The sequence below is a fragment of the Pongo abelii genome, chromosome 2 (genome assembly GCF_028885655.2).
Source record: "Pongo abelii isolate AG06213 chromosome 2, NHGRI_mPonAbe1-v2.0_pri, whole genome shotgun sequence".
Taxonomy (NCBI): domain Eukaryota; kingdom Metazoa; phylum Chordata; class Mammalia; order Primates; family Hominidae; genus Pongo; species Pongo abelii.
In genome coordinates this window covers 185,994,244-186,017,132 of record NC_085928.1, presented here as the reverse complement: position 1 = coordinate 186,017,132, position 22,889 = coordinate 185,994,244, and the positions used below count along the sequence as shown (strand labels likewise).

General features: G+C 32.4%; 1 long non-coding RNA gene across 3 annotated transcripts in view; it reads left to right on the top strand.

Annotated features, from left to right (window-relative positions):
* Positions 1-22,889, top strand: part of LOC129058731 (uncharacterized) — a 301,795-nt gene that overhangs the window by 55,767 nt on the left and 223,139 nt on the right. The gene's annotated exons all lie outside the window — the stretch shown is intronic.

Genomic DNA, 22,889 nt, shown 5'->3' with positions numbered 1-22,889 from the left:
TAAACTCACATGTTAAAAATATTAGAAAAGCAGAGTGTGCTATTGAAGTACTAGCCTTGTGTTCTTTCCCATGTTAAGAATTGTCTTGAAGTAACCTTTGACCATGATAAGTCAATATAAGAATAATATGTCTGATATTTAAATAAAATATAAGTAAAAATAGAAAGGACCAATTTGTAGCCATTATTACCATTATTATTTTCTTAACATTATTGGTCAGAAAACCCAAATAACCATTTAAAATAATTTAAAATAGTCTGTTGCTAGTGTACAGGTACACTACTATTTTGTATGTTGATTTTGTGTCTTGCAACTTTTCTAAATTTGTTTATTAGCTTGAACAGTTTTTATGGTGGGGTCTTTAGGGTTTTGTATAAACAAGATCATGTCATCTGCAAACAGAGAAAATATTATTTATTTCTTTCCAGTTTGAAGCAGTTTATTTCTTTTCCTTTCCTAATTGCTCTGGCTAGAACTTCTAGTACTATATTGACATGGTTTGGCTATGTCCCCACCTAAATATCAACTTGAATTGTATCTCCTAGAATTCCTACCTGTTGTAGGATGGACCCAGAAGGAGGTAATTGAATCATGGGGCTGGTCTTTCCCATGCTATTCTCGTGATAATGAGTAAGTCTCATGCGATCCAGTGGGCTTATCAGAGGTTTCCACTTTTGTTTCCTCCTCATTTTCTCTTGCCACTGCCATGTAAGAAGTGCCTTTCACCTACTGCCATGATTCTGAGGCCTCCTCAGCCATGTGGAACTGTGAGTCGAAGTAAACCTCTTTTTCTTTTTAGTCTTGGGTATGTCTTTATCAGCAGCATGAAAACGGACTAATACAATACTGAATTGAAATGGCAAGAGTGGGCATCCTTGTCTTGTTCTTGATCTTGGAGGAAAAGATTTCAGCTTTTCACCATTGAATATCATGCTTGCTTTTTGCTTGTCATACATGGTTTTTAGTATGTGGAGGTATATTCTGTGCTTAATTTGTTGAGCATCTTCATCATAAAAGGATGTTGAATTTTGTCAAATGATTTTTCTGAGTCTATTGAGATGACTATATTTTTATTTTTATTTCTGTTAATGTGTGCATCACATTTATTTATTTGCTTGTGTTGAACCATCCTTGCATCCCAGGGATAAATGCTACTTGATCATGGTGTATGATCCTTTTAATGTGCTGTTGATTTTGGCTTGCTAGTATTTTGTTGAGGATTTTTGCCTCTATGTTCATCAGTGACATTGGCCTGTGATTTTATTGTCTTGTGGTATCCGTGTCCAGATTTGGTATCAAGATAATTCTGATCTCATAAAATGAGTTTTAAGTGTGCCCTGCCCTTCAACTGTTTGGAAGAGTTGAGAAATAACCTATTCAAAAAAATGATCAAATTACCTAAATAGACATTTCTCAAAAAAGACATACAAATGGCCAACGGATATATGGGAGGGAAAAATTCAACATTAATAAACATCGGGGAAATGCAAATTCAAAATGCAGTAAAATATTACCTCACAACTGCTAGAATGGCTATAACAAAAAAAGACTAAAGATAACAAGTGTTGGCAAGGATTTGGGAAAAAGAGAACCCTTGTACATTGTTGATGGGAATGTAAATTAGTACAGCCAATATGGAAAACAGTATGAAGATTCCTCATAAAATTAAAAATGGAACTGCCATATAATCCAGCAATCCTGTTTCTTGGCATCTGTCAAAAGGAAACAAAATCAATATGTTGGAGGGATATCTGCACGATCATGTTCATGGCAGCATTATTCACAATAGCCATTTTCATGGCAGCATTATTCACAATAGCCAAGATACAGATCAACCTAAGTGTTCATTGACTGATAAATGGGTAAGGAAAATGTAATACACATACACACACACACACACACACACACACACACACATACAGAGAGAGAGAGAGAGAGAGAGAGGAACACTCTTCAGCCTTATAAAAGAAGAAAATCTTGTCATTTCTGACAACATGGTGGAACCTGGAGGACAGTATGTTGAGTGAAATAAGCTGGCACAGCTTATACATGATTTCATTTATAAAATCTAAAATTTATAAAATCATCTAAAAGATCAAAGTCATACTGAGAAAGAGACGAATGGTTGCTAAGAGATGAGGACAGGTAGGCAGGGAATGGGGAGGTATTGGTCAAAGAATATAAAGTTTCAGTTAGATAACTTGAGTAAATTTTGGAGATCCATTGTACAGTATGTTGACTATAGTCAATAATAATTTATTGTATACTTGAAAATTGCTAAGAGAGTAGTAGATCTTAAATGTTCTCACCATGAAAAAATATGTGAGGATAGATATGTTAATGAGTTTAATTTAATTACTTCATAGTGTATATACTTATCCAAATATTATGTAGTACACCATAAATACATACTATGTACAAATCTTATTTGTCAACCATACCTTAATAAAGATGTGGACACATTAAAAATAAAAGAAATTATTAAAAATTTTTAAATTAAGTTCTTTATAAAATGACTATTTTAAATACTGTTTCAAGTTATTTGTCACTTAATTATTACGGGTGGATCATGAGGTCAAGAGTTCAAGACCAGCTGGCCAAGATGGTGAAACCCCATCTCTACTAATAATACAAAAGTTAGCCGGGCATTGTGGCGAGCACCTATAATCCCAGCTACTGGGGAAGCTGAGGCAGAGAATTGCTTGAACCCGGGAGGTGGAGGTTGCAGTGAGCCACTGCACTCCAGCCTGGGTGACAGAGTGAGACTCCGTCTCAAAAAACAAACAAACAAACAAAAAAATAACAACAACAAAAAAAAGATGTGAAGGAATTGTACCCACTGAATATTTTTAGTGGTCAGATATTACTAAAAATAATAATATCATTATTGATTTCAGATTTGAACAGAAAAATTGACATATTTATACTTGGAATTCATGTTTATGATTCCAAAATCATCAAATGAGTCCAAAGTTTCTCAAACATTGTTAACAACATTCACATATTCATATCCATCTACATATTGAAATTTTATTTTCTTTTCATAAATACATTATGGTATCCTAATTAATATACATTCTTCTATTCATTTGGTTAGATGTTTTTCTGGTGGTGTCAATGATCTTGTGGTGGAAAACTCAAAGAGGTTATTTCTAAATTTCAAATAGTAGCACTAGTTAGATAGATTGATGGATAGATGATAGATAGTTTGAAATGTTAGAATTTAAAATCAGTGTTCATTTATGTTTAATCACAACTCAGAAGACTGACCTGACTTCTCTTTTTCAGTCTTTTGCATTTCTGACTATGAGCCATTTATTCTCTTGATTCAAAATGTATAAGTCATCTTTTAGTCAGTTCTCATTTTCTCTGTCATATTCATCAGTCCTAGAGTTTCAGGAGTTTTTTTTTTTTTTTTTTTTTTTTTGGTATGAAATGACCCTTAACTGTATCTCTAAGACCACTACCATATTTTAGATCCACACCATTTTTCAGCCACTTGCATCTTGATTTTTGTAAGAGCTGTAAAATTGACCTCTGACTCCAGGATTTGCACGTTTCCAACCTATGCTACAAATGTCTGACAAATTAATCTTTTGAATTTCTTCTTTAATTAAACTTTCAAGTACTTCCTATCCTATGTTGTACTGTCTTGTTGAATATAAGTTGATTCATCTGTCTTACAAAACCCTTTGACTAGGTAGCAATGACATTTCAAGAAGCAGGGCAGGAAGGAGGCAAAGCAGCTGCTGGAGGAGCTCTGTTGCCATTAAGGAAGTGTGAAGTATGAAAAATTGCTGGCACAGGAAATCCCATTTGAAAAGGAGTACAAAAAAATTCAGTTTGGAACTACTTGTTTCACAATGTAAAAACTCACCTAAGTTAAATGCATTAGTTATAGCCTCTTGCATACAATTTCACTACTTTCTATAGATATCCCATCTCTACTCCACAGTATTGCAGGAATTGGAAGACTCAAAACTATATTTTCTACCTTTCACCATACATAAAAGCCAATGCCACATGAATTGCCAGTCTAAATGTAACCAGTAAAACAATAATGGTTTCACAAGAAAATGGAAGAATACCCTTATGACTTTGGAACACATACAGATTTTACTCAATGGACACACACAAAATAAATAAGCCACAAAGGAAAACATCTGATAAACTGAACTACATTTTTTGCAGTGAGCCGAGATTCTACCACTGCACCTATAGCATGGGCGACAGAGCGATACTCTGTCTCAAAAAAACAAAACAAAACAACCGAAAAAGTGAACTACCTCAAAATGATGAACATCTTAATCAAAAGATACTATTAAAAGAGTGAAAAAACGAGCCAAAGAATGGCTAAAGATATTCTCAATACATATAACCAGCAAAGGACTCATATCCAGAATATGACTACGAAGAACAAGAAAACATAGAAGCTCATAGAAAATCCAGCAAAAGGCTAAAATAGGCATTTCATGGAAGAGGGTATCCAAGTGGCCAAAAAATTTAAAATATGGTAAGTTTTCATAAGGATGTGGAACATCCATAATTAGGAAAACCACTTTGGAAAACTGTTTGACAGTAATCTACTAGAGCTGAACCTATGCACCAGAGAAATTCCACTCTTATCTATCTAACTGAAATGCATTCAAATGCTCATCAATGTTTATAGCAGCAGTACTTTTGATAACCTCAAACTGGAAACAAACCAAATGTCCATCTTCCGTAGAATGTAAAAACTGTATTATATTCATAGAATGGAATACCACGTAGCAGTGAAAACAAAGATACTATTACCACACACCATATGAATGAATGTAACAAATAAAATGTTGAGTAAGAAAAGGCGGTCATAAAAGAGTACATATCATGTCATTCTCTTCTGTCTAAGGTTCAAAATTGGCAAACTTGGTTTGTGGTATTAGAAGCCAGGATCACAGTTAATTTGATGGAGGGATAATACCTGGAAAACAGTGTGAGGGGAGCTTCTGGTATGCTAGCAATTTCTGTCTCCTGATCTGCATTCTGGTTACATGTGGGTGTGTTCACTTTATAAAAATTCATCAAGCTCTCTGATTATGATTTCTGCATTGTTCTGTATGTATGTTATACTCCAGTAAAAATTGACATAACTTTTTTAAAAACTTTGAATTATGGACTTTTTTACTTAGCTATTTTTACTCGAATATTTCACTATTCTAATATTTATTTCTAATAAATTAAGAATTAATTTTTTCCTCTGCTCCTCAGGACCTCTATCAGTTTGCCTAAACCTGAAGATACCATTTATAGGAGCTCCGACTGCTCAGATTCTGGTTCCTACTTGGTTTCCTTCCAATCCTATATTGCTATTATTCTCTTCCCTGACTATTCCAGCTGAATTTAATACTTAATCATAGATGACCTTCTTTTATATGATCAGTTATTGTTATTCCATGGATATTAGTCATTTCATTAATTTTTAAAATGATTGAGTGTAGAAACTTGTTAATTCTCAGTCTAGCAAACATCAAATTAGTGTCTTTGACCATCACAGTGTTTGGCACAGGTACTAGATTTTGACTGAGAATACCTGGTCTCTTGTCTTAGCTGTATCCTAATTAATAAATTACCTTTTTAATATGTTCATTATTTAATTCAGCAATATTTATTGAGTTCTTATTTTGTGCTGAGCACTAGAGCTTCAATATTAAGCAAGATAAACTTGTCTCTTATTCTTGCATATTTTACAATAAAAGTAAGATTGTTAAGATACTGATCTTTTACATCAAACTTAGTTATGTGGAAATTCAAACTTTGGCATTTATCTTGGGAAGTTTTTAAATTTCATTAAGTTTTTCTTTCTTGTGTCATAAATTGTGTTTACTGGCAACTTCCTTGTATGGTTGCTGTGAAGATTATACACAATAACATTTTCCACTGATCCCAAGGTGCCTCCTTTTTTTCTCACTTTTCACCATCTTTAAAACAGAATGCAATGGATAATCAGTGGTGTTTTCTGATTACATTTGGTAATGTTTTCTATACGGAATAAAGGTGTGTCTTACATTCTGTGAAATAAAGTAATCCATGTTGAGCAATTAACACAGAGCCTGGACGTGGTGGGAGCTCAAATAACACTTATTACTCATAGCAGGGATAAAATATAGAGGGAGATAGAAACAGATTATTAGAGTACTATACAAAAAAAGAGAACGTTCAGGAAATATAAAGCCATGAGAAGTACAGGGGGTTATGAGATCACACTGGAAGAGCATGTAATCCATTCTTAGGAAACCAGTGATTTCTTCCTAAAGCATGTGACTTCAAAAATCATAGATAGATAAGATTTATGAGCGAATGAGAGAAAACAGCATGTGCACTCAGAGAAGAAAGTGTGTCATGTTCAAGGTTATGGAAAAGAACTCAGGTTTGCTATAGTATACTGAGAATTGACCACAGGGCAAGCTGGAGAAGTCAGTAAAGATCAGGTCATAGAGGACATTTTAAACTATCTTGCTGATTTGCAACTTTATATAATGATTACTGGGAGACCTTGAAGTCTTTTCAGAAGCAGTGAAATTTCACTGCTTTAAGTAATAGATAACTTAAACTGTGTAGGGCTTAATTACTTGTCTACTGCACTAGATTATGGTAGAACATTATGTAAATATAAATGTTGTAAGTTTCCAAACTTTTATGAGAAAAATGAAAAAAAATGATTTTTAAAAAATAATTTATCCCAAGTCATATTCCAGAACCCTGATGTCTTTAATGTTTCCTGTACTTTCCAAACAAGCTTCAACCTATATTTTCTATAAAAATATATATTTATATGTATTTATACTTTATGTATATGTATATGTGTGCATATGTGCATATGTATGTATATGCTGAAATCAACATTGTTTTATTTGAACAAATGGTAGGCCCTTGTACAGTAGCAGAATATCAAAAAGAAGGAAAGTAGACAGTTAATATGCCTACCTTGACTTTCAAGAAACTCTTTGAAATACAACTGAAGATCATTATTTTTTATTTTTTCAACCTCTTTGTAAATCAAAATTTAGCTCTCCCCTCATTTTATTCTCTGTCCCCTGAAGCACTCATCTCATGTCCTTTGATCTTGGAATACTTATTAAACTATTTGTATATTTCTCTAACACGTATTGTGTACATGAAAGTATCTTAAATATGACCATATAAAATTATAATCTCACTTCACAGAAAGTTATACAAATACAAAGACACATATATTCTGTTTTTTTGTTCTATTTTTTTTTCATTTCTTCGTGTTTTCCTTTTTCAGAGTGGACTCTAAAGAAAAACATAGATATAACTATGGCCATTTTATAAATAAGATTGAAGGAAGATATTAATTGCACACTCAGCCTGCTGTGTTGTTCCTGGAAGGATATATTTTCCTGCTCAAAGGATGTGATTTGATACATTTTATTAATAGACAAGACGTTTTTCTTAAAAATTAAGAAAACAATCATTAAAGATTAAGTAAACAATCATTAAAGATTAAGTAGAGTATTCATAGCGTCTGTGGGTTACACTTACCTAATAGTTTCCAAAACTCAGATAATACAATGGCATGGAATTATTACAATATTACACTCATAATTTGATCTTTATACAGGCAAGGAATTTCAAAATTCAGAAAGGCATGGGAAGATTAAAGCTACCAGCATCCCCTAGGTCATCTGGAAATCACTAGTGATATTAAGATTTGGTTCTATTGTTTTATGAGCCCCGATCAAGTTCAAGAATATGAATAGAGATACTAAAACAAACAGAGAAACTTGGCTTCTGGAAGGCAAGCCCTTAGTGAAAGAATTAATAGGAAATAATTTTTGACAAATCTACCCTCACATAAGTTTGTGATCCAAATCTATACAATTCAAGTCTTCTAGAAATTCTTTAGTTGACAGTAAAGTATTCCTGGATTGTTAGTATCCTTAGGCAACCAGAACCAAGAAATATAAATCATCCAAAAGATTTCAAAGAATTCTTCAGACCATGATTTAAAAAAAAATTAATACTTAATAAACACAAGAATTATTGATCAAGAAAAAAAATAGAATGGGATGTGCAAACACAAAATATTATAATTATCAGAGACAGAAAATAATATAAATGTTTAAGTATTAATAAAAATGAAAGTAGACATCAAAAGAGATTAAGAAACAGGCTTTAAAATATAACTAGGCAAACTGTCAACTAAAAATGAAACATCACCAAAATTCTAAAAACTAATTAAATGTATGAAACAGAATATTATAAAAACCTAAAAAGGAAATTAGACTGCTTCAAAAATTACAATGTTATTTTAAAAACATAATTCAGAAAAAGGAAGTAGAAAAGAGATATTAAGAGAAAAAATAGTGTGAGAAATCTTAGCATACATTTATTTTGGAGTGCTAGAAGAAGATAATACAGAAAATTATGAACTACTGCCCTAATTCCTGGAATATGTGAATATGTTTCACGACAAGTGAAGAGGAATTAAGGTAGCACGTAAAATAAAGCTTTCTAATTAGCTGACCTTAATATTGGAGACTAGCCTGTATTCTCCAGGTGGGCTTAATATAATCATACAGATCCTTACAGTGGAAAAGGGAGGCAGAAGAATGACAGTGTCAGAGTAACCTCAGGTCAGAAAGACTGGACCAGCCAAAGGAGGGAAGAAATGTGGTCAGCCAGTAGAATCTGGGAAACGTGAGAAAGCATTTCCTCTTCCAGTGCCTCCAGGAAGAAAGGCAGCTCTACTGGCACTGTGATTTTAGTCCAGTGAGACCCATTTTGCATTTCTGACTTCCAGAAATGTAAGATAATAATTTATATTTTTTTAAGCCAGAAAGTTTGTGGTAATTTTTATAGCAGGAATAAGGAAACAAATACACCAATTTTAGACTTAAATAACCAAAAAGTAAATACAGTTTGTTTATAAGAAAATTGCATTTAGACTGCTGGCTGATTTTTCAAGAGAAACAATAAAGAAATATATACTAAAGTATTAGAGGCAATTTCTAAACTATACTCCCAATGAATCAATCTTTTAAGCATAAAGGCAAAATAAAAATACTTTCAAACAAAAAAAACTTGAGATCAACACCAAGAGATTCTGACTAAAGGAATTTCTACATAATAAACTCAGGCAGATGAAGTCTCAGAACCAAGGCCTAAGATGCAAAGAATACTACGCAAATACCACAGCATCCATCTCAGCGACATTAACAATATCAACATAAAAAGCAATAATAAAATGTCTAATTTGGGGATGAAACTAGAATGGATAAAGGATTAAACTAGAATGCCAGGCAACAATAACATGTACATCAATATGGGGTAATTAAATTTGAAGAATTAATGACCTTTCGTTGTTCAGGGGTATTATAAAGACACTGGTTAAAAAAACATATGAGGCAAAGTTTTTCATGTGTCCAGCAGAGGACAAGTAGAAGAATGTTAATAGAAGTACTGTTTAAAATAGCAAAAAACCACGAACGAAAAACATCCACAAAACCCAAAAAACAAATAAATAAAATAGAAACAACCAATGACAAATTATCAAAAAAGTGTTAAGTGTCTATGAGGTATAATATGGATTCTTCAAACATGCAACTCTCTTTCTTTAAGTGGTAGATGCACAAAAGTTTATTTTCATAAATAGAGGTTACATGCATTCTTCTGAAGGCATGGAACATTCAGCAGTAAAGAAGAAATACGGACTTTTTTTTAGGGAGAAAGAAAAAGAATGATAAAAGATAAGTCAATTTCATCTATGAATGAATTGCATAAAATCATTATACTCTAAAGAAAATGGTACATGTACATCCTGGAATACTATGCAGCCATAAAAGGGAATAAGATTATGTCTTTTGCAGGGACATGGATGAAGGTGGAAGCAATTATCCTCAGCAAACTAACACAGGAACAGAAAACCAAACACTGCATGTTCTCACTGGTAAGTGGGAGCTAAACAGTGAACACATGTACACAGGGAGGGGAACAACATACACTGGGGCCAGTCACAGGGTGCGCTGGGGGAAGGGAGAGCTTTAGGAAAAATAGTTAATCCATGCTGGGCTTAATACCTAGGTCATGGGTTGGCAGGTGCAGTAAACCACCATGTCACATGTTTACCTATGTAACAAACCTGCACATCCTGCACATGTACCCCATAACTAAAAATAAAAAATAAAAAATAATCGTCATGCTCATAGAAGTCTTTATTTTAGCAATCTGAAACTTCCCACCCATGCCTGGTTCATGGCCATACATTTTCATGAGATCACAGTTGTTGAATTTAAAATTGTACATTCAGAAAATCAATCATTTAATTAATAATTTTAAAAAATGGATCTCCCAATATGAAGATTTTCAGAATGTTCATCATTCTTGCTTATCTTTTAGAATGATACCCAAAGACATTCTCATACTTAATAAAAAATAAAACTGAGAGTGCAAATTGGATAAAGAGTGCAATAATACACAAAGAAACTGATAAAATTTACAATATTCTGCATAACCAACTCTTAAGCTCACTGTAAATATTATTTAAAAAAATAGAGGGTTGGCCGGGCACAGTGGCTCATGCCTGTAATCCCAGCACTTTAGGAGGCTGAGGTGGGTGGATCATGAGGTCAGGAGCTCAAGAACAGCCTGGCCAAGATGGTGAAACCCTTGTCTCTACTAAAAATACACAAATTAACTGGGCGTGGTGCTGGGCACCTGTAATCCCAGCTATTCATGGGGCTGAGGCAGGAGAATCGCCTGAACCCAGGAGGTGGGGGTTGCAGTGAGCCCAGATTGCACCACTGCACTCCAGCTTGCATGACAGAGCAAGACTCCATCAAGAAAATAAATAAATAAATAAATAAATAAAATATATAAATAAAAAAAAACGGGGTTAATATAAAACAAACGAAAAACCCCATGAAATCGATGTATACAAATGCACACAAAATTACATATGATTATACAATCATTGAGATGGGATGCTGAAATTTATTGTGTGATAAGATGCTAAATTATTATTCAGGCAAAGTTATAGGCAATGAGAAATTCTTAAATTTGATTGAAAACTATAAACATATTTCTAAAAGTAAGAGTACTATTAGAAGTATAGAAATTGGATGCAGAAGTTCAAATCATTTAGGACAAAAAGAACAACAAAGAAAAATTAAACTAGACAATCCAACAAAAGGCAAAAGAGAGAGGATAATAACAATTAAAACTAGAAAAATAAAAAAGGAAAATAAAATGAATATGTTAATATAAATGTATAAATATTCACAAAAAATGTGAAGGAATTAACTTCATTGTTAACGAGAAAAAACGATTATTGCTTAGGTAAAAAAAGAAAAGCCAGCTATGTGTTACTTACAAAAGACATACTTAAAATAAAACATGAAACAAAAGTAAAATATAGATCTGGATAAAACTGAAACAAAATGCTGAAACAAATGCTAAAGCAGTATTTATTTCAGATGAACTATATTTTTTAAAATATGTGTATAATGAGATGGAATATTTCATAGAAATAAAAATAAGCTTACCAAAAAATTGTATTTCCTATGAGCCTTAAAAAAACTGTATCAAATAAATAATCATAAAAATGATAAATAGAAATATCAAAATTATAATCATTCTTTCAGAATATACAACAAATAAAATTAGCAATGATATAGCAAATTTGAAACCAAAGCCTCAAAAACTTTAAAAACCTATTTTTATATGTTTAATTTTATTCTTAGGAAGAAAAAAATACATAATTTTTCAAATTATATAGTTTAATATATAATTAGAGTGAGTCATAAAGAATATTTCAATATGTTCAAAAATTAGCAGTCATGTGTTTATTACATTGTTTGACGTCATAACTGCAATATAGAGAATTTGTGATTTTAAAATTATGAGAAAATAGAATGTGCAAGTTTTTGCAAATATACTTTAGATTAATTAAAAATAGTCCAGTACTAGCCTACATAGAATGAGCACAGCAGATACTCTCTCTCTTTTACGTTGTTAAATGTAAAAGAACATTTTAACATTTACAATTAAGAGCAGGAGATAAAATATTTATAGCAGCTACCCAAAAAAATCTTAAAACTTAACCATATTAAGCAAATTAGGACGTGAAGACAAAAGTTACAGAGCTACTCGTATAGGATTGGTATCCCAGTTTTTTGTTTTGTTTTGTTAATTTCCTGCCTATAATCTCAGAGTAGTTCCCATGTAGAAATATGCAGGCAGCAGAGGAAGGAAAGCTTTGGCATTTATGGTCAAAAGACTGGGGGAAAGGCCCTGCCAACTAAAGAGAGCAAGCGTGTTATAGAATAAATTGTATCTCTTCCCTCACCCCAGTTCCCCCACCAAAATTTGTATTGAAACACTAACCCCCAATGTGACTGTATTCAGAGACAGAGCCTTTAAGAGTTAATTAAGATTAAATTGGGTCATAAGAGTGGGCTGTCATCTGATAGGGCTGGTGTCCTAATAAGAAGAGAAAGAAACACCAGGTCTCTCTCTCTCTCTCTCTCTCTCTCTCTCTGTCTCCCTTTGTACGTGGAGAAGAGACAGCATGAAGGCACTGTCTGTGAGGAGACAGTGTGAAGGCAGCTTTCTGCAAACCAGAAAATGAGCTCTTACCACAAACCAACCATATTGGCATCTTGATCTTGGACTTCCACCCTCCAGAACTGTGAGAAAATAAATTTCTGTTGGTTAAGTCACCCAGTCTTTGGGGTTTTGTTATGGCAGCCCTACTAGGCTAATACGAAGTGGGATTCTTATTTATGTACTTTTTATTTTTCTCTCTTTTTTTCTCTCCTGACCCTGCCAAGGGTGGTCCTGATCACTGGGCTGTGCTGCAGTGGTGGCAGTGTAGACAGTTAAAACCCAGAGAGAAAAATATCTTTCTGGCCAGAATAATAGAAAAAATAAAGCCCTGTGATCTCTATGTGTGAAACTCCCAGTATATATTTTTTCTTTCATTATTATCTTGGTGCTATTTAGAGGATCTCCTCAGTCACGTGATATTGTGTTGACGTGCAGTTTGCTGAAATGGAAAGATATCTATATTTCTAGACAGAACACCAGGAAAAGCATCCTCTGGGAATAAGAAAGTGTGGGCAAAGAGAATCCTTTAATTCGGTAAATGAATAAACATAAGTCTTGGCTTACTCCTGGCCTGTGCATTTATGAGACATACCCAAAGGAGTGTAGCTACTTTGACATTAGAACCACTGCCCAAAAAGGTGAGATAGAATTCTCAATCTGTACATGACTGGGTAGATGATCTGCTTAAACAAAAGACTCACCATTGTTTAGAACATTTTAACAGAACTAAAAGTCTATGGAACATACTGTCATCCCTTGGTATCCACAGGGGATTAGTTCAAGGACACCCACAGATGCTGAAATCTGCAGATGCTCAAGTTCCCTATATAAAATGGCATGGTAGTATTTGCATATAACACACATACATATTTCCATAGGCTTTAAATCATCTATAGATTACTTATAATACCTAATATAATGTTAATGCTATGTGAATAGTTTATACTGTATTTTTTATTTGTATTATTTTTACTGTTGTGTTGTTTTCTTTTTTTTCTGATATGTTCAGCTGGTTGAATTTACAGATGCAGAACCAGTGGATATGGAGGGACAACTGTATTAAAAATATCTGAGACACAATTCAAAGTCCATCAACAGATAAAGAGCCAGGGAAATTCTTAAGAGAAAAGATTAGCAACAGGTTTCAATTCTAAAATGTCCCAGCATTTGGAATTATCAAACAAAAATTTTAAAACAACTATTATTAACTATGTTCCATAATGTAAAATAAACACCATTAAGATTAAAGGGAAGATTGACATTTTCAGCAAAGAAATAGAAAGTATAAAATGAGAATCAAATGGAGAATGGAAATGTAACAAAATATCTGTAATACTTGGATGCTGGAAACTAAACAAAAACAAAAACAAAAACAAATTGCACATGAAAATTAAAGAAGACCAGATCAATGGAGAGATATATCATGCTCATTGTTTGAAAGATTCAAAATTAAGACATTAATCTCCCAAAACTGAACACGTAAGTAATCTAGAATAGCTAAAATTATATTTTAAAAGAATAAAGTTGGAGGATTTGAACTGATTTAGTGACTCATCTATAGTAGTTGTAATCAACAGTGTGGTATTGCAAAAGGTTAGATATATAGATCAATAGAACAGAACTGTCAGTCCAGAAATAGGCTCATATATTTGGTGCTGGAAAAACTATCTTCATATTTATATGAAAATATAGTTTTACCCTTACCTCACATCATAAGTGAAAATGAACTTGAGATGGAACAATTACCTAATTTGAAAAGCTAAAGCAATATTTCTGGAAGGAATCAGAGAAGGAAATCTTTGTAACCTTGGTATAGGCAAATATTTCTTAAATAAAATACACACAGAACACACATACATCCATAATTTATGAATTGAACCTTATCAAAATTAAGAATATTTGCTCTTAGAAAGAATTTGTGAACAAAATAAAATAGCAACCAAGGAATGGGAAAAATAATTGGAATATGAATACCTGTCAAATACTTGTATCCAGAATATATAAAGAATTCCTACAACTCAATAGTAACACAAATAACCAAATTTAAAAGTAAATATATAAACAAATACTTTACAAAGGAAGATATATGGATGGCAGATATGCACTTTTAAGATTTTAATATTCTCATAACCATTAGCCAGCAGACAATGCAAATTTGAACCATAATAAATATGCCTACATACCCACTAAAGTAACTACATTTTTAAAAACTGACAACACCAAGTGTTGGTGAAGACGTACATCCACTAGGACTCTCATGCACACTGCTGGGAATGTAAAATCATACACTCACCTTGGTAAACCCCTTGAAATATAAAGTTAAACACACACCTAACATACAGTCCACCCATTTAACCTCTAGATTCTTCCCCAAGAGAAACAAATTAAAAATATGCCCCCATAAAGACTTATACATAAATATTTATAGAAGCTTTATCCATAAGAACCAAAAAAGCTGGATATAACCCAATTGTCCATCAACGGTAAGTGGTACAAAAATGTAATATATTCACTCAATAGAATATTTCTCAGCAATAAAAACAATGAGCTATGGATATATACAGTTATATATGCATGCATGTCAAAAATATGCCGATTAAAAAAATTCAGTCGCAAAACCATACATGCTTTATGATTTTATTATTTATAAAATTCCAGAAAGCAGTCAAGTCTACTCATAGTCATCTGATTCTTGGTTTCTTAGTACATCTACATATGCAAAAAGTGTTGAGACATTAATAAAAAAGAATACTGAAGAAGACATTGCTTTGTTAGATATAAAATTACATTTAAAACCTATATATATTAAAATATTACAATAATGGTCCACAATAAAGCAAATAGATTAATTGAATTAATTAGGTCCAGAAGTAGCACCAAGTAAATATAGAAATTGATAAATTATTAAGGTAGCTTTTAATATCAAAAGTGAAAGAATACACTATTTACTAAATTGCTTTAGGAACAATTGGAGAAAAAGAGCAATGTTGAAAAGAAAATAAAATTATATCCCTGCCTCTCAGATTGCACAAAGTGAATTCTAAATCAATAAAATATGTAAACATATTAAATCATATAAAGTGATTAAATTTTCAAATTAGACAATTTTTACAATATTGAGGATAGGACAGCTTTCCAACAATGATATCAAACCTAAAATACAAAATGAGAATTTGACAACTTAACTGTGAAATAATTAATATGTTTTATGATAGCATGATATTCAGTGACAAGTGGCAAGGTTGGAAAATGTTTCACAGTATTTTATCAAGTATAACTGAAACCTATAAGAAGCATCAAAAACTAATAATGAAAAAATAAAAAGCCAAAAAGTTTCAATTAAAAAGAAAGTCTGAAAAAGTAAAGAGTCACCTGAAGGTTAAGACCAAATATGTTAAAATTCTCTATTATGGCCAGAAATAATCCAAACATTTAGCCATTTCTAAGAATTGTCAGTAAGAGAATGTATAAAAGGTTGAAAATGTTTGAAAAACAAAAATAATGTGAGAAATTATCTCACATGTAAATGAATACTAACATTACTAGAAAGAATCACCAAATTACACTGGTTGCATTTAGTGGGCTAATTGGAATTGGGAGGAACAGAAAAAAAGGGGTCTTCATCTTTTGCTCTTCATTAAAGTATTAAAATATTACAATAATGGTCCATAATAAAGCAAATAGGTTAACTGAATTAAGTTAGGTCCAGAAGTACTACTTCTGGACTACTTAATAAAAAAGTACTGTGTAAAAAGATATTAAAAACTTTTCATACATTCTCTTAAAAAAATACTGAAGAAGAAAGTATTCTTATATTATGAAGTAAGAGAATGTATGAAAAGTTGAAAATTTTTGTTGCAATCTACTCATCTGACAAAGAGCTAATATCCAGAATCTACAATGAACTCCAACAAATTTGCAAGAAAAAAACAACCCCATCAAAAAGTGGGCAAAGGATATGAACAGACACTTCTCAAAAGAAGACATTTATGCAGCCAAAAGACACATGAAAAAATGCTCATCATCACTGGCCATCAGAGAAATGCAAATCAAAACCACAATGAGATACCATCTCACACCAGTTAGAATGATGATCATTAAAAAGTCAGGAAACAACAGGTGCTGGAGAGGCTGTGGAGAAATAGGAACACTTTTACACTGTTGGTGGGACTGTAAACTAGTTCAACCATTGTGGAAGTCAGTGTGGCGATTCCTCAAGCATCTAGAACTAGAAATACCATTTGACCCAGCCATCCCATTACTGGGTATATACCCAAAGCATTATTAATCATGCTGCTGTAAAGACACATGCACATGTATGTTTATTGTGGCACTATTCACAATAGGAAAGACTTGGAACGAACCCAAATGTCCAACAATGATAGAGTGGATTGAGAAAATGTGGCACATATAGACCATGGAATACTATGCAGCCATAAAAAATGATGAGTTCATGTCCTTTGTAGGGACATGGATGAAGCTGGAAGCCATCATTCTCAGCAAACTATCACAAGGACAAGAAACCAAACACTGCATGTTCTCACTCATAGGTGGCAATTGAACAATGAGAACACATGGACACAGGAAGGGGAACATCACACACCGGGGCCTGTTGTGGGGTGGGGGAAGGGGGGAGGGATAGCATTTGGAGATATACCTAATGTTAAATGATGAGTTACTGGGTGCAGCACACCAACATGGCACATGTATACATATGTAACTATCCTGCATGTTGTGCACATGGACCCTAAAACTTAAAGTATAATTAAAAAAAAAAAAGAAAAAGTTGAAAATTTTTGAAAAACAAAAATAATGTGAGAAATTATCTCCCATGTAAATGAATGCCAACATCACTAGAAAGAATCACCAAATTATTCACACTGGTTGCATTTAGTGAGCTAATTGGAATTAGGAGGAACAGAAAAAAGGGTCTTTATTTTTCACTCTTCGTGCTATGTATCTATATCCCCAACAGTGGTTTCAGCTGTTAGTTTTTGTTTGCTTGCATGTTTTATTTTCATTTTTGTTGTTTTACTTTTCATATTCACAATTGTCACCACATAATATATTTTTTCCTCCAAAACTGGTCACAGATATCTACTGTCTCTTCAGTTGCTAGTTATTTGACTCCCCTTCAAAATAAGTTCCTAGGTCTCTTTTTTGTGTTAAGCACTTAGACCATTCATGACAGGCAAGCATAAGAGTTAAAAGAATTAAATATATGCATGCATATTATTTATATTTAACATGCATGCATATTATTTATATCTGTATATGTATGTATAAGTATGAATATGTATGTGTTTATTTGCATACATGTGTGTTTTTGAATATAGAGAAATATATATTATAATACCAAGGTTCTAAACAATTTAAATGTTCTCTGTTATTCTCTCTTGTTTTTATTGACCTTTCTTAGGTGGTACTGCAAAGCCCCAGCCATTGCTGTCATTTCATGACTTCTGAAATTTTTTGTCATAGTTTCCCACTTTTCTTTAGGTCTATAAGAAAATTTCAGTTCAAAGACACTTATATTTAAAGCAGACTTCATAATGTAAGAAAACATACAAATGTATTTTCAAGGTGGATACACTGAAGTTTTTTTCTGGAACTATGAGTTCTTTAATTATTTTGTTTTTATGTTAACGTGATATATTCAGGTTTAAAAGGGAAGTGTCTTCATAATCATGGAAACAAAAAGCAATGTTCTGCACAGGATTTCTGTCATACTTTGGATTTAGATTTCAGATCCTATGCAAACCAAATATAGCTCTTCTGTAACTGTGGAGGGCAAATAGCAAAAGAACTGAGATTGACTTAACAAAATAGAAGATACCTTCATTCCCTAAAAGGGAGAAAAGGAGATTACAACTAATTCACTACTCGTACAAATTTTCACTAGTTCAATCAATGTTGTGGGATGGGAAATTAAGTTTTGCGTAATGATATACAGTTAAATCCTGCAATTGTAAAAGAACCTAGTCCACAGTAGTCAGCACCACATTGCAGTGTAATCAGCTGTTTGGTTTCATCAAAACAGTATCATCTGCAACAGTAGGCTAATAGTAATTGTATTTTGATTTTGAAAGTTAGATATTTTATGTTTATTTTGTAATTTTATTTTGATTTTAAAATTCTTTAAAACTCTAAGAATGAGTTTATAATTAGTTTTAGGTTTACATATATTCAAATAAAGTTAATATAAAATGATCAATGTTAAATGTGGGCGTCTTTAAGAAGTTATTTCCCGAAGATCTGCTCTTATTCCTAAGTGTAAGAAGCATTACTAAGGTAATTCTTCAACCTCTTAGCATTTCTTCAGTGAACCATCATGTTCGTCTGCTTGCCATTTTATCACCCACTCCCAGTAATGCACTGGAGACCCAAGCAGAATTTTGCAATACCTGATATTGGGAAAGATTATCGTAATTGCTTCTATGAGGATTGAATGGTATTGATTCATTCAGTAACATTGACCTTATTTTTTTAACCACTTTAAGTATGCACTATAGGTATAGCAGTGCAATTCTTTGGTAGAAATTTTTAAAGTTCCTTCCAAATAATTTGTATTTATTGAGGAGAAAAAATAGGCAAATTTATTATCACACACGATGTTCAGAGATGAATGAGGTAAGGATCAAAGATTAATCTGATATGTTTCCTTGTTGAAAATCAGTAAAATAGGCCATTGAAAAATTGATTTATTAGAAATCTTTCATATTAATAGACTATTTTTCTAAAATCATTACAGTTTATTTCTGTCTAGAGCTTGAAAGAAATGTTTTAACATTTAATTTTATTTATTTAACTTTTATTTTAAGTTCAGAGGTACAGATGCAGGTTTATTATATAGGTAAACTTGTGTCGTGGACGTTTGTTGTACAGATTATTTCATCACCCAGGTATTAAGCCCAGTACCCAATAGTTATTTTTCCTGATCCTCTCCTTCCTCCCACCTTCTATCCACTGAAAGGCCCCGGTGTTGTTCCCTGCTATGTGTCCAAACGTTATCATTTAGCTCCCACTTATAAGTGAGAACATGTGGTATTTGTTTTTATGTTTCTGTGTTAGTTTGCTAAGGATAATGCCCTCCAGTTCCATCCATGTCCCTGCCAAGCACATGATCTCATTCCTTTTTATGGCAGCATAGTATTCCATGGTGTATATGTACCACTTTTTCTTTATCCAGTCTATCACTCATGGGCATTTAGGTGAATTGCATGTCTTTTCTATTGTGAACAGTGCTGCAATGATAGACAACCCAGAAATAAGAATATTTAATTTTAAATATTTTAAAATTTTATCTTATTTAATATCAGCCATACTTAGTTAAACTTTTAGTTAAAATTCTACAATGTTAAATCTTCTGAATCTTACAGGATAAAAATTTTAAACCCCTGGTTTTGCCAATGAGTTAAAAAATTTTGGAGATGCCAACTGTTATACTTGCTAAGTAAGGACATTAGAAAATAAACTATCAACATCAATTATCACCATTATTTAACTGAAAAACATAGTAAGAAAAGATAGTGGAAAAAAGGATGATCTTTATATTGAATAAACTTAGATTCTTGGGCAATTTGCTGTATTCCTTGTATTTTTCTCTTTTGGAGGAAACTGGTGAAAATTTATACACCTGGCTACTAAAAGACTTCTGAGGAACTGTGTGAGTAAATAGTCCTCAGGCACAGCTGCTTTACAGATTCTAATTCTGCTTTCTTAATCAAAGTTCTCAGATTATAGAGCAAAGCTAGCTGTCTGTTAGCCACTTTTCTCTCAGGGTTAATTAAAGGCCTGAAATATCTTTGTTGAGATACAAGGTATTGAATTCAAATTAAGTGTTATGAGACCGTGTCAAGAGTTTTGACATTATTTTGTTGGAATACATTTTAATATAAAAATATGATATTTTGCAACACGTCTTAGTATAATAATTTTCTTTTGACTTTAAAAATCTTGAAAAACATATTTTAGATAACAAATTTTATAAAGTACTATTATACAATGTAAGATCATTGGAAACTTATTTTTACCAATAATTTTTACCCTTAAAAGATACACTAGCAGTTATATTTTCATTATATCCTACAGTGTAGAAAATTTTTAAATAATATATGAAAAAATCAATAAATATAAAAGTCTTTATCATCTTATGTTAACATTTTAGAGCAAAATGTAAGTCAAAACATTAATCTCCCACAAGTTAAATATTCTCTTGCTCTCTGAGGTACTTTCTTTGCTTCACTAGTTTGGCTTTTTTTTAAAGTGCAGTTTTCATATGAACAATTTCTAATAGACCTTCCAGATATACAGCATCTTGTTAAAAATTCATGCCAGCCGGAATACAAGAAGGTCAGAAAATGTCTTTGAATTTACGCCATGGTCTTTTCGATAATTCATTCAGGTTTTAAAAGGGAAATTCCTCATTAAGTAAAGGACCTAATGCTTATTAGTTTATATGCTTAAGCAAGGGACTCCACTAATTCATTTATTAAATATCAAAGACCATATGTTTTCACCCCTTGTCCTTGCTTATTGATTAATTGCCTTCAGCCAATACAGATGAAAGCCGGGGGAAATCTAGTAACTAAGGTAAGCTTCCATCTCCTTTTTAAACTTAATGAAAAATGGCACTTCTTTATATCCCTATGCAAAATCCCAAATGACACATTTTTAAATGAGTTTTCTTGTGTAGGTGTGGAGTTTGCAATACTTGAGAGATGCGATTCAATCATTTAGATGCAATGGGGATGATATGCACAAGTGGAGAAAATAAATGTAAGAGAAGCAGTATTGGGCTATGAAAGAACTCAAATGTCCAAATTTAACTTATTCTTCATGGCTGCAATTAACACATCATAACACTTTGCTCAAAGTATATTCATTGCAGATAATGTTCAGGGATCAAAAGGGTGAAGCAGGAAAGAATAATTTTGGATCAAATCAGGTTAAGCAATAGTGGATAAAACATAAAACCAAAATTTTATAGGTAGATATAAATAGAAATATGAAATATATATAGAATATATGTAGTTCTTTCTTGACTGGTTTTTGGGTTGTAGGTATATTTGTTTTGTTTTGGTTTATTTTTCTCTTTATTGGTTAGATTACTTTGATTGCAACCAAGGGAAAGACCCGGCCTAAATTAAGCAAAGAGGGAATATAATTTAAGTATATCTAGTGCTCACAGAATTTACAAGAAAAATAGAGAATACCTTGGAAAACACAGAAGCCAGGGTCTGAATAGTAAGAATTTTTTAAAAATTCTTTCATGGAACCACTATGAAATGCATGCGCTCCAAATGCCTTTGGTTGATTATTTCAGCCCTTGGGTCACTCTGGTTAATTCAAACCCAGAGGAGATAGACTTCAATTGGACTGCTTTAGTTACCTATGTCTGCTTTTATGTATAAAGGGCTCCTCTTATATGCAGTTCTGCCAGTACTACACATATAGTGGATAAGTTACTACTGGAAAGAGATCGGGGTGCTATTTGCCAAAGAAAGGGAATTCTGGATAACTTGAAATATAATGATACTCGCTACAATACAGGATTCTCAAGAATATTTTTATATGTGCAGTTTTCTAAATTTATTTGACATTGAAACTTTTTGGGGTTTTATTTGTTTGTATTTATTTTGGAGCATTTGTGAGACATTCTTAAAAAGTAATGTTTTAAGGTATTGCCTTTGGGAAGTACTGCCTTAGGAGCACAGCTTGAGTGATCAGGCTATGTTGTCCATAGAGAAAACACTTGACTACTGTGAATTGATGCTATTTTTACAAAGGTCTCATCTAGGTCTATTAAGTCGTTTGGATTCCTATGTTTTTGTGCATAAAAACGTGTATGTATAAATGGATAGTGAAATGTTCTATATTTTAATGTAAAAAAGCAAAGAGAGGCCCTTTACCAAACATATATCGATTTTTATAGGCTCTTTTACCATTCCTCCACACTTTGAGACATCAAAAGAAGAAAAGATGACAATTAGCAGCAATGACAGTAGCAGTAACAACAGCAGTAGTTACTGTTTGTGGAGGATTTTCTATGTGCCAGGACTATTTAATCACTTTACATTTATTATTCTATTTAATTATCACAACACTCTGATGCAGTATGTATTATGTTTAATATTCTAATTTTGTAGATGAGAAAATATGAAAAAGTAGCATGCCCAGTCACACAGCTAATAAGATTGAAAATCACGGGACTTTGTTTTATGAATATATACAAGTATCTTATCTCAATGTTCATGCTTTTTTATTCATTCATTTAACTAATA